The sequence below is a fragment of the Anomaloglossus baeobatrachus genome, chromosome 3 (assembly GCF_048569485.1).
Source record: "Anomaloglossus baeobatrachus isolate aAnoBae1 chromosome 3, aAnoBae1.hap1, whole genome shotgun sequence".
In the NCBI taxonomy this organism is placed as follows: Eukaryota; Metazoa; Chordata; class Amphibia; order Anura; family Aromobatidae; genus Anomaloglossus; species Anomaloglossus baeobatrachus.
Window position 1 is genome coordinate 529,303,027 of NC_134355.1, and position 12,780 is coordinate 529,315,806.

Below are 12,780 nucleotides of genomic sequence, written 5' to 3' on the forward strand. Positions count from 1 at the left end.
TTTGTTGAATGTCGTGTGGCGCTTCAGACCGGAGGTGACACTGACAACACATGACATAAATTACGTCACAACTATCAGGAGCCCATACATTCTAGCATCTACCGTTTGTACTGCGCATGTAGCCTCTTTAGCGCATGCACATTACAAACAGACAGTAATTTTTTAAAAAATCACGGATGGTGCTTTTCTCTGCAGCTCAGTATGGATAGCAGAGAAAAATACACAGTTTTTACCAACAACCCAACTCGCGGGCCACATTAAATGATGTGGCTGGTTGCATTTGGCCCGTGGGCCTTAAGTTTGACACCCCTGATTTAGATCAAAGAATATTCATGTGTTTGATAGCTCCAGACCTAAATCCCATTGAGAATCTGTGGCAAGAATTAAAAATTGCTGATCACAGACGCCTCCGTCCAGTCTCACTGAGCTACAGCTATTTTGCAAATAAAAATGGGCAAAAATTTGTTGAGACATACTGTACTCTAAAAAACTTGCAGCAGTAATTTCAGTGAAAAGTGGTCCTATAAAGCATTTACTCAGCGGGCTGAATACAAACGCACGTCACAATTATCAGATTTATATATTTAAAATATTTATAAAACCATATATCACTTCCTGTTTACTTCACAAATACTTGCTCCTTAGTGTTGGTATATCATATAAAATCCAATGAAATACAGTTTGTGGGTGTAATGTAATAAGACTTTGGATCGAAAACATCAAGGTCTTATCTTACTCAACTTGCTATGACACAAATACCCATATAAACAGCTTTAGAGGGTTGATCCTATTGAAAAATGCCCTTTAAATTTGTATATCCACCTAAGGCGGGCTTTGCACACTACGATATCGCAGGTGCGATGGCAGTGGGGTCAAATCGAAAGTGACGCACATCTGGCGTCGCTGTCGACATCATAGTGTATAAAGCCTTTTACATACGATTAATGAGCGCCAAAGCATCGTTATCGTATGATCGGTGTAGGGTCCGACATTTCCATAATGCCGCTGCTGCGACGGTACAAGGTGTTCCTCGTTCCAGCAGGCAGCACACATCGCTGTGTGTTAAGTCGCTGGAGCGAGGAACATCTCCTACCTGCGTCCCGGCCGGCTATGCGGAAGGAAGGAGGTGGGCGGGATGTTTACGTCCCGCTCATCTCCGCCCCTCCGCTTCTATTGGCTGCCTGCCGTGTGACGTCGCTATGACGCCGCACGACCTGCCCCCTTAGTAAGGAGGCGGTTCGCCGGCCAGAGCGACGTCGCAGGGCAGGTAAACGGGTGTGAAGCTGGCATAGCGATTATGTTCGCTACGGCAGCAATCACAAGATATCGTACCTGCGATGGGGGCGGGGACTATCGCTGCAGCGTCGGTAACACATTGTTACCGATATCGCAACGTGCAAAGCCCGCCTAAGACTACACAGCAAATCATAACTATGTCATAAATATCTCATAGCTCCCCATGTCTACTGCATCCAGGCAGGAAATGAAAGATAACTGCACATATGTGCAACTCTCTCCATTCAGTTCTCTAGGGGCCATGGAAACAGCCCTAGATGCTTTTTCAGCTGTTTTCTTAAAAGGGTTCGCTAAGAATGCCTCTCTCTCATAATTCAAACCACAGCACTTCCTAGTCAAGTGTCAGGACAGGCAACAGTCAGAAGAAACACTGCTCCCAAGATCTGTGACTCAACTGACAGAGGAGTTGTATTATAATCACACAAACCTCAATGTGCCGAGATGACATGCTGTGACAGGAAAATAAATCTTTAGCCAAGGAGAAGATTTATTTCTTCTGCTATCACACACTTTACTTTGATTTACTGAGGTATGTGTGCTTACAATACAGCTCTTCCGTCTGCTGAGACGCAGGTTTCGGGAGCTATGTTTCCTCAGATTGCAGTCTGTCCTGAGATGGGACTAGGCCATTCTGCAGTTTGAATTACGTGACAGAGGCCATTCTTGGGGAAATCATTTGACTCCCTAAGAAATGAATGATGAAAGCAACACACTTGTGTGACCATCTGCACATTCACGCCTTGGTGCACATGTGGCCACCTCGGGATGCAGGTAAGGAGACATCTTTTATCTAGGTAGTGGTACATGCCTCTATCACACATTTAATGGATACCATAATACTCAAATCTCCTGCAGGGCTTCTGAAGCTTGTTATACAGTACACAAAAAAGAACAATCAGCTCTACTTGCTGCTGCCAGCGGGATAGGCTGACTTTGGTTAAATATATATGGGGCCTCTAAACTTTAAAGGGAACCTCCCCTCTGCCTCCAGCGTTCTGCGCAAGTGCTGGCCAGATGACCCGACATTGGAACGTTCTGCGCAGAACGCTGGAGGCAGAGGGGAAAGGGCGGGCACGAGATGATGGGCGGGCACTTGCGATGCAATCACAGCGCCGCCCATAGTCTTGTGCCTGCGACACACGTGACCAGCAGTCCCCGCGTGCACGGGACCTCGGGCGCAGTGGGCGGCGTCCTGAAGTATGGAATGGAGCGATGGGGGACAGCCTAAAGCGACAGAAGGCAGACTAACGGCCACCAGAGAGCCCGCCCCCGTGTACCATTATCAAGATCTGAATACAAAAAGGTACCCCTTTACAAAGTCTTTATTTTGGTCAGCAAGGGGGCACATAAACAACAGGAACATTTCTAGAATGCAGCCCAGGAGCTGCAGAGGGGGAATCTTTTAGGTTTCAAGCTAAATTTCTGATGACAGGTTCCCTTTAACATAACTGCAGATGTCAGAGGAAATGGAGATCGGATGTGTTTAATTATCACATGCCCAAATCATTCTTCTCATTTGAAATTTCTCCTTCACCAATGTAATAAAATGACACACTTGGGGGTTCTGAGCTCGTACGCTGATAGTGGAGTCAGCACAAATAGTTGTTTTGAGATCATCATTCTACTATATAAAGACTAAGGTCACTGCGGGTTCAACAGAACTGTGAGAGGTGCAGGCAATGCAACAATAAAACAGGCAGTAACGTGTGCCGTATTATGGCCTTAGGTGTCAAACTGGTGTAGTTATTTCAGGGCCTGTGTTACAGTGAATACACTCAGCTCTGATACTGTTCTACCGAACTAAACTTAGATCACAAACTGGTTTCATGGTGATCTGCATTCAACTCATAAGAGGGGCAGGTGCTACATTGAAAAACACAAATGTAACCACCTGAAATGGCTGTTCGGCCAGCAGCTATTTCAGCTGTAAGGCCAGGGTCACACGGGGCACTAATGCGATCCTCGCATGACATTCGGCTCACGCTGGCAGTACAGCAGAGCCGAGTGTCATGCTAGTATCCCTGCGACTGTGGTCCGACTGTACGAGCAGACCTCAGCTGCGGGGGGGGGGGGCGGCACTGAGGGGGGGGAGGAGGGATTTCTCTTCCTCTCTCCTCCGTAGCCAGCTATTGCGATTCTCGCACTGCACGCGCGGTACACCGGTATACCGCGAGCGCAGTGCGATTTTTTTCTTGCCCCATTCACTTGAATGGGTGAGAGAAAAGAGTCTCGCTTTACAATAGCAGCATGCTGCGATTGTTTTCTCGGTCCGATTAGGGCTGATAAAATAATTGCTCATGTGTGCTGACACACCGGCTAATATTGGTCCGAGTGGAATGCGATGTTTTATCGCACTCCACTCGCACCGATTTTCTCGCCGTGTGGCTTAGGCCTATCTCCTATACACAGCAGTGCTCACTCGGCTAAGTGCTCCTGTGTACTCTATGAGGGAGCCGCTATCTGAATTTACCAGTATTGCTGATGAGAGCAGGCGGTCATATATGCAATTTGCAATACGTTCAGCCACATTCCACCTAGTCATGTCTGACTTATCTCAAGACAAGTGAATTTAGAGAAGCCCAGCCTGTCTAGTCAGCATGTGACCACACGTATATGTGGCGCCCCTGACCTGGTCAGGCACCACTGAGTACTGCACCCATGCTGGGGACAGTACAATACAGGTAATCCAGAAGGCTGACAGGGGTGTGGTACACAGGCGCATAGTGATCAGGTCTCACACATGTACCCATGAGAGGACCCCTGGGGATCCCAGGAGGGGGAAAAGCCTTGACCTTCACTGGAATAGTGGAGGGGGCCAAAAGCCTCCATCTCCTCTCAAGGGGTGTGGTAAGAGAGTCTGGTTGCTAGGTGGCGTAGGCAAGAACAGGAGAGGAGGGGCAGTGAGTCAGTTAGAGCAGAACTCCATAGGGCTCAGTGAGGAGCATACCTGTGGGGCTGTTGCTGTCTAACAGCGCCCGCGCAGTGGCTACCGACGGGGGAGAACGGTCAACTAGGAGTGCTACCCGAAATCCATCTTCAGCTAGAGAGAGAGCAACGGAGTGGGAAGTAAGGAGACTGCTAGAGAGTACCAGGCCCAAACGGGCGGCAGATCCCGAAGCGGAGATAGATCCAGCTTTCTTTTGCTAAACCTGCCGGTGTGGGGCTCTCAAAGCCCACGCCACAACACCACAAAAGCCGCAGCCACGTAGCCACAGTTAGGGCCCATAGCTCACAGGAGGCAAGAAGCTGGAGTGATCTGGCCCAGGCAACAAGCACACGGCAAACGAAGGGGAGTGAGGCTTCAGCAACTTCCCTGGGTGACCCCCATAGGGACTAAAAGTCGGGGTCACCCCAAACCAAAAAGGGCTAAGGAAGGCGAGTTAGTAGTCACCCTCACAAGTCAGCCTGAAGGACACCTGGTTCCCGCCTGGTTCATCCCAGCTACGCCCGGGTTACTCACCCTGCCACCTGAAGTGAGTAAAAACCCTGAAAGACATTCTGCGTGTGTGGAGTTATTCTGCGCCTTGTGGTACTACGCACCTACATCGGGCCCTGGGGCTTGCCTCACTCTCAGGAGGCTATTCCAACTAACTGCACATACCATCAGCCCCAGGCGACCCTCAACCTGCAGTGGCGGTCCCTACTGGCCGCAATACTGAGAGTGGCGTCACGACAAGAAGAAGATCTCCTACCTGTGACCAGATCCAGCCGAGTGGAGTCCCTGAAGGTAATGCACCGACACTACACCTGTGGGGCTTCACATCTGGCGTCACGAACAGGATAAGGACTAGACCTGTTCAGACAGGTGACCATGTGCCTGGGCGGTCCGCTTGAAAAATTGGAAGCGCCGCCATATTGCCACCATGAAAAGCGCGCTGAAAAACAACAGCAGCCCGCGCTGGGAGAAGTTACCGCCCACGAAGAGGTGTGGCTACCCAGAGATCCCCTGCAGAGTTCTGACCTCGCTTGTAAAGAGAGCGGAAGCGTCCAGAGACGTCGGGACAGAAAGGGAGCCAGAAGCCTGCTGCTGGGAGAGGAGCTGCTGAAAGAGGCAGAGCAGAAACTGAACAGCTTGCTATTAGAGGCAACGGCGAGTCCACAGCTGGAGAGTCGTGCAGAAGAGGGCGCAGAAGAAATGGCGTCTGACCGCAGAAATCCAGAACCGGGCTCCGCTGCCTGGTGGTATCGGGAGCTGGCCCAGTTCTGCGACCGACTGGAGACCCGGGTTGTGGAGCAGATCCGGGAAGAACGAATGGAAATGCTGGAGATGACCGCGGCGGTTCGGGCCTATGAAAGGAGAGCCGCGCGCCGAGTGCCAGACAGGACGGCGATGACGCAGACCCCGATGCTGCCACCGGTGGGTGAGTCGAGTGATGCCCCGGCCAGCGCAAGTGCCCCGACCCCTGCTGCCACGCCCGCGGTCCCCGAAGAGGCGTCCGGTGCGGCGACGCTGAAGCAGGCCGCAGCCACGCCAGGTGCGGCCTTCCAAGCCCCAGCGGCCGCAGCGATGCCCTGCTCGGCCCACCAAGACCCGGTCCCTGCAGCAACGCCCAGTCCGGCCCGCAAAGAACCGGCTGCCACCGCGACCCTCATCCGCGCCGCAGGCGTAACGCTGACCCAGGCCGCCGCCCTGCTAGGCCCGGCCCGCCGAGACCCCACCGCCGCAGCAACGCTCGTCCGCGCCGCAAGTGAGGTGCTGAACCAGGCCGCAGCCACGCCAGGCGCGGCCCGTCAAGCCCCGGCCGCCGCAGCGATGCCCTGCTCGGCCCACCAAGACCCGGTCCCTGCAGCGACGCCCAGCCCAGCCTGCACAGATCCCATCACAGCTGCGACGCCGATCCAGGCCGCCGCCATACAGGGCGCGGCCCGCCAAGACCAGGCCGCCGCCATCCAGGGCGCGGCCCGCCAAGACCAGGCCGCCGCCATGCCAGGCGCGGCCCGCCAAGAAGAGATTACCTCATCATTTACCCCGGCCTGCAAGGCCAGAGCAGACACCGCTCCCCAGTCCAAAGAGGTCCCTGCTAGGAAGACCCTGATAGGAGAGGACCCCGAATACTGGAAGCTGAAGGCTGACCTAGAGGCCCAGTTCCCACAAGAGATGGTGGATCGGTATCTGCTCCCTCCGCATACCCCCAAGGAGATTCAGGCAACCCCTGCAGCCGCGCCAGAGAGTCCACCGCCCAGACCAGCTGAGGACCACTCATCTCCAGCGCTACCACAACCAGAGTGCAGCGAAGAACTAAGGGGGAGAGGAGGCCAGGAAGCTGAGGAGCTGACTCCGGAGCCACCGGCAGTGGAGCAATACTCAGAGCCGGAGATGTTACCCTATTCACGTTGGGATGAGGAGGACTTGACACCGTCTGCTGACGAAGATCAGCCCAGAAACCTCACCTGGGGCCCTGCAGGCATTGAAGTAACAGCCCGGCAAAACCCAGCCCGCAAGACAAGGCGTCGCAACAGAACAACGCTGTCCCCTGCACCACAGTCTCCAGAGCAGAGAGAAGTCACGGCCAGAGATCTACAGGAGAAAAGGTTCCTGAGAAGAGCCAAAGCCCAGGCCAGAGGACCCCTTTGCAGAGGAGTAGTGGAGGATTTCAATTTGAGAAGTGGATATGGATTCATTGTAGCACCGGGTATGAAAGAGGGCATTTTCGTTAATAGGAGGGATGTGAGAGCCCACTTGCCCAGAGGACACCCTGGCAGAAACTTAAAAATGGGAGACACAGTGCAGTTCACCATGCACCAAGGAGAAAGAGGCTGGTATGCCTTAGATGTAGCACCATGTCCCAAAGAAGAAAGAAAAGACAGAGATAAAGAAACAGATGCAGCAAAGGAAACAGATGAAGATCAAGAAAGAAAAGACAAGGAACCTACAGATGAGACTACCTCAGACGACGACAAAGAGCAAGAAAGCAACAGGTGCCGCAGCCCTACAGGCCCAAGCCCTGGTGAAATGGAGGAGTAAAAGTAAAGTAAAGAAAGAAGTTACCAGTTAAAGTTTTGAAAAAGTTTGTTTTGCAACATTCTCAAGTTCAAGTAATGTGCCCACAAAAACTATTGTGAGAAATAAACCTTAAGGCTATGAACTGGCTATAGCCACAAACTCTCGCAGTGTAAATAGTTACACCAGAGGGCACCACCACCACCAGAGTCAGCCTGTTTAGGGGCTTGGCTCGTCTGCAACCAGGAGGAGCCCGTCCGTATATAGGGCCTTGGCTCACCTGCGACCAGAGAGCATGCCTGTTTATGGGGCCTGGCTCTCCACCACAAAGAGGGTACCTGGTCAGCACCAACTGTGGAGGCCGCCTCTGCATCCTGCCAGAAGAGGCTGAAGGCGCGGATCCACCAGGCCAGGTATACCCTGAAGACCACCAGCCCGTGAAAGCCGCCTCTACATCCTGCCAGAAGTGGCTGAAGCCGCGGCCAACGTGAAAGGGTTTTGGGTGGGTTAACGGACTTGTGGGTGGAGGGTGGTGATGTATGGTACCTGGTGCTTTTAAAAATGTTTTACATGTTTTAATGTTTTATGCATGCATTTTAAAATGTTGTCTTGCAGCCCGAGGACGTGCTGGTGATAACTAAGGGGGAATGTGGCGCCCCTGACCTGGTCAGGCACCACTGAGTACTGCACCCATGCTGGGGACAGTACAATACAGGTAATCCAGAAGGCTGACAGGGGTGTGGTACACAGGCGCATAGTGATCAGGTCTCACACATGTACCCATGAGAGGACCCCTGGGGATCCCAGGAGGGGGAAAAGCCTTGACCTTCACTGGAATAGTGGAGGGGGCCAAAAGCCTCCATCTCCTCTCAAGGGGTGTGGTAAGAGAGTCTGGTTGCTAGGTGGCGTAGGCAAGAACAGGAGAGGAGGGGCAGTGAGTCAGTTAGAGCAGAACTCCATAGGGCTCAGTGAGGAGCATACCTGTGGGGCTGTTGCTGTCTAACAGCGCCCGCGCAGTGGCTACCGACGGGGGAGAACGGTCAACTAGGAGTGCTACCCGAAATCCATCTTCAGCTAGAGAGAGAGCAACGGAGTGGGAAGTAAGGAGACTGCTAGAGAGTACCAGGCCCAAACGGGCGGCAGATCCCGAAGCGGAGATAGATCCAGCTTTCTTTTGCTAAACCTGCCGGTGTGGGGCTCTCAAAGCCCACGCCACAACACCACAAAAGCCGCAGCCACGTAGCCACAGTTAGGGCCCATAGCTCACAGGAGGCAAGAAGCTGGAGTGATCTGGCCCAGGCAACAAGCACACGGCAAACGAAGGGGAGTGAGGCTTCAGCAACTTCCCTGGGTGACCCCCATAGGGACTAAAAGTCGGGGTCACCCCAAACCAAAAAGGGCTAAGGAAGGCGAGTTAGTAGTCACCCTCACAAGTCAGCCTGAAGGACACCTGGTTCCCGCCTGGTTCATCCCAGCTACGCCCGGGTTACTCACCCTGCCACCTGAAGTGAGTAAAAACCCTGAAAGACATTCTGCGTGTGTGGAGTTATTCTGCGCCTTGTGGTACTACGCACCTACATCGGGCCCTGGGGCTTGCCTCACTCTCAGGAGGCTATTCCAACTAACTGCACATACCATCAGCCCCAGGCGACCCTCAACCTGCAGTGGCGGTCCCTACTGGCCGCAATACTGAGAGTGGCGTCACGACAAGAAGAAGATCTCCTACCTGTGACCAGATCCAGCCGAGTGGAGTCCCTGAAGGTAATGCACCGACACTACACCTGTGGGGCTTCACATCTACATCTCGCACACTTGTGGTTACGTAAATGCCCACTCTCACCAGCAATATCAGTGAATCCTGATAGCAAGAGCACTGATTCACATAGAATGACTGCAGACCTGTACCACAAGATCGGACTTCCCCTATTACTCCCCTGAAAATCATCTGCCCAAGACCCAATGCAGTTAAACCCATCAATTTCTCTGGGTTACACCATCGTTAGTCCAATGTGTTTAGGTGGCTTGAAGGTGCAGCTGGCAGCTATCTCTCCCAATTCTCTGGTGTATACAGTTTATCACAAAAGTGAGTACATCCCTCACATTTTTGTAAGTATGTTATTATATCTTTTCATGGTACAACACTGGAGATATCACACTTTTATACAATGTAAAGTAGTCAGTGTACAGCTTTGTATAACAGTGTAAATTTGGTGTGCTCTCTAAATAACTCAATACACAGCCATTCATTTCAAAACCTCTGGCAACAAAACTGAGTACACCTCTAGGTCCAAATGGCCAAATTGTGTCCAGAGTGTCAATATTTTGTGTGGCCACCATTATTTTCAAGTACTGCCTTAACTCTCTTGTGTATGGAGTTCACTAGCGCTTCACAGGAGCCACTGGATCCTCTTCAACATCTACCAGTTCAATAGTGTTTAGGTGTGGAGACATGCTTGGCCAGTCCAGCATCTTTACCCTTAGTTTCTTTAGCAAGGCAGTGGTCATCTTGGAGTTGAGTTAGGGTTCATTATTTTGGAATACTGCCTGCGGCCTAGTTTCTAAAGGGAGGGGATCATGCTCTGCTTCATTATGTCACAGTACATGTTGGCATTCATGGTTCCCTCAATGAACTGTGGCTCCCCACAGCCAGCAGCACTCATGCAGCCCCAAACCATGACAATCCGACCACCATGCTTCACTGTAGGCAAGACACACTTGTCTTTGTACTCCTCACCTAGTTGCCACCACACACGCTGGCACCATCTTAAACACAATAAGTTTATCTTTGTCTCATCAGATCACAGGGCATGGTTCTAGTAATCCATGTCCTTAGTTGTTTGTCTTCAGTAAACCAAAGGCTTTCTTGTGCATCATCTTCCATCTGAGATGACAATCATGCAGACCAATTAGATGCAGTGTGCGGCATAAGGTCTGAGCACTGACAGCATGACCCCCCCCCACCCCTGTAACCTCCGCAGCAATGTTAGCAGCACTCATATGTCTATTTTGAAAATACAACCTCTGGATATGATGCTGAGCACATGCACTCAACTTCTTCAGTCAACCATGGCGAGGCCTGTTCTGAGTGGAACCTGTTTTGTTATACCGCTGTATGGTCTTGGCCACCATGCTGCAGCTCAGTTTCTGGGTATTGGCAATCTTCTTCTAGCCTAGGCCATCTTTATATAGAGCTCCAATTATTTTCAGAACCTCAGAAAATTCTTTGCCATGAGGTGCCATGTTGAACTTCCAGTGACCAGTATGAAAGAGTGTGTGACAGATAACACCAAATTAACATACCAGGTCCCTATTCACACCTGAGAACTTTTAAAACTAATGAGTCACATGACACCGGGAAGTGAAAATGGCTAATTGGGCACATTTTCACTTGGGGTTTACTCATTTGTTGCCATAAGGTTTAAACTTTAATGGCTGGGTGTTGAGTTGTTTAGCAGGCACACCAAATTTACACAGTTATACAAGCCGGACACTGACTACTTTATATTATATCAAAGTCTCACATCTTCAGTGTTGTGCCATGAAAAGATATAATAAAATATTTATAAAACTGTGAAGGGTGTATTGTATTCACTGTATGTATGCTCAAATGAGCATGCATGTGCTTTTAATATGGAGAGCTCAATAATGCGCTGCAACACACCTCCTACATGTAGTCTTTTCCACTACATTTAAAGAGAATCTGTCAGCAGTTTTTTGCTATGTAATCTGGGGACAGAATGCTGTAAAAGTTAAAATTCACATTACAGCCCTGTGTCTCTTATCTCAAAGTGTGTTTAGTGTCCTGGCTTTATGATTAGTCTGACTGAGGAGCACATGAGCTGGAGTCCGGACTCCGTGCCCCTTCTGTTATTAGCAGCTTCTGTCTATGGCAATGTACACTGAAAGCCTAGTGTGGGCAGGGGCAGCTTGTTAAGCTCTGCTACATACAAAAAAATAAAATCTTTGATATCAGAAGGGCAGCACCCAGTAAACTAAGGGGTACTTTACACGTTGCGACATCACATCCAAGTCGGGGTCATGTCGTTAGTGACGCACATCCGGCGCCGGTAACGACATTGCAACGTGTAAATCCTAGGTGCGACGATAAACGATCGCAAATGTGTCGAAAATCGGTGATCTGTGTAGCGTCGGTCATTTTCATAATGTCGGGTCGACCGCGGGTACGATGTTGTTTGTCGTTCCTGCAGGTCCACACATCGCTGTGTGTAAACCCACAGGAGCGACAAACATCTCCTTACCTGCGTCCCAACGGCAATGCGGAAGGGAGAAAGTGGGCGGGATGTTATGTCCCCCTCATCTCCGCCCCTCCGCTTTTACTGGCCGGCCGATTAGTGACATCGCGGTGACGTCGCTGTGATGCCGAACGCACCTCCCCCTTCAAGGAGGGATAGTTCGGCAGTCACAGCGACGTCGCTGACCAGGTATGTGCGTGTGAAGCTGCCGTAGCGATAATGTTCGCTACGGCAGCAATCACCACATATCGCATGTGCGATGGGGGCGGGGGCTATCGCGCTCGGCATCACTAGCCGATGCTAGAGATGTCGCAACGTGTAAAGTACCCCTACGTGATACATCATTAGATTCAGGATATCTTTGCCTACATCATGCTGCTCTCAGATGAGGTAGCAAAAACCTGCTGACAGATTCTCTTTAAATGCACCCTATGGCAGTGACCTGAAATCTGTAGTAACACCTGCTGGTGAAATACGTTGCAGAAGATGCTGATAGGAAGATTTTGCACCAGATTTCACCATTTTCATGCTCCTGAAACAATCAGAACAGATAAATGGTGCCAATTTAAAGATTTGTGACCTACCCTCAAATCCTGATTATTTTTTTTTGGGGATGATATGGTGGCAGGATTGGATTCAAGAGCGTGTTGAATATCTTCAGCACCGTGTGTGGACATGGATATATAATTTTTCTCCCTTAGGTCTTGTGCGCACGCTGCTCTTTTTGCTGCATTTTTGTTGCTTTTTTGGTGTATTTTTGGGTGCAGTTTGTGGTCCTAAACTGTATGTATGACCTTCCCCAGCAAAGTTTATGAGAAATCCAAAAGGCTGTGCGCACGTTGCTTCTTTTTTGCCTGAAGTTTTGGTTGCAGAAAAAAGCAGCAGCATGTCACTTCTTTTCTGTGTTTTTCCCTGCATTTTGCCATTGACAATGTTAAAAAAATGCAGGGGCAAAAACCCGGCAAAAACGCATGCGTTTTTTATCCTTTTTTTCTGCCAGAGGTGTGTTTTTCTGCCAGAGGGTGCATTTTTGCTGGAGAAACAAGACTGCAGTGTGCGTACATAGCCTAAAATTGGTTATCCAGTGCTTTTCACTTCTGCATCAGGAGGTAAGAGAAGCTACTGATCAAAGGTACCGTGCATGCGCCCTACTCTAATTAATGGGACAGGTGACCCCTGTTGATACCTGCTGGCAGAGCACAAGACATGGCAAACAATCGACATGGATACTATGGCAGAAGCTCTTCTTACCTCCGGATGTGAGAGGCGCTGGATAACACCGCTAAAGGG